Below are 1,082 nucleotides of genomic sequence, written 5' to 3' on the forward strand. Positions count from 1 at the left end.
CATATTACAGGTTGTTAATGAGTCTTCCTCCAATTCTGATGCCACATTCTTCTTCACATAATCCAGCTTCTTGGATTACTTGCTCAGCACAGAGATTAAATAAGTATGGTAAAAGAATACAACCCTGACACACATCCTTAATGATTTTAAACCATGCAGTATCTCCTTGTTCTGTTTGAACAACTTCCTCTTGGTCTGTATACAGCTTCCTCATGAGCACAATTAAGTGTTCTGGAATTCCATTTACTTGCAATGTTATCCACGATGTATTATGACCTACACAGTCAAATGCTTTTTAATAGTCAATAAAACATAGGTAAACATCTTTCTGATATTCTTTACTTTCAGCCAAGATCCATTCGACATCAGCAATCATACTCCTCATCCTCTTCTGAATCTGGCTTGGATTTTAGGTAGTTTCCTGTAAGTATACAGCTACAATCATTTTTGAAATATCTTCAGAAAAATTTTGGTTGTGTGTGATATTAAGCTGGTAATTAAAACACTGGTGGAAGGAACATGGAGAGAGAAGCATGGGTAAACAAACTAGAGCAAGCTAGTTTGTGTGCCTCAGAATGTCCTCAATATCACAGTGTTACAGTGGGGTACCAGCTGCTGGCAAGTCAATTCAGACTTATGCTGACCTTGTGTGTGTCAGAGTAAAAACGTCGTCCATAGGGCTTTCAGCGGATGATTCTTCAGAAGCAGATCAGCAGGCCTTTCTTCCGAGTGCTTCTGGATGAATCCGAACCATCAGCTTTCTGTTAGCACCCTAGGGCAGTTTGAAGAATTTTGAGAGTCTAAAGCACTTGGGAATGAAGTTGAAGAGGAGGAGAATAGACTAGAAGTGAAACAGAACAATAAATCCCAATTTTTGGTAACCAGAAGGTCTTCTCAGGAAACTCTGAAAGGGAAATAACATACCATTTAGCCAGTCCAGTTGTGAGGATTTTTGTTTTCCTTATATTGAAGTGTAATCCATACTGCAGACTGTAGTCTTTAATCTTCATCAGTAAGTGCTTCAAGTTATCTTCACTTTCAGCAAGCAAGGTTGTGTCATCTGCCTATTGCAGGTTGTTAAT

The sequence above is a fragment of the Orycteropus afer genome, unplaced genomic scaffold, assembly GCF_000298275.1.
Source record: "Orycteropus afer afer isolate SDZICR_OR568_19922 unplaced genomic scaffold, OryAfe1.0 scaffold00002, whole genome shotgun sequence".
NCBI lineage: Eukaryota > Metazoa > Chordata > Mammalia > Tubulidentata > Orycteropodidae > Orycteropus > Orycteropus afer.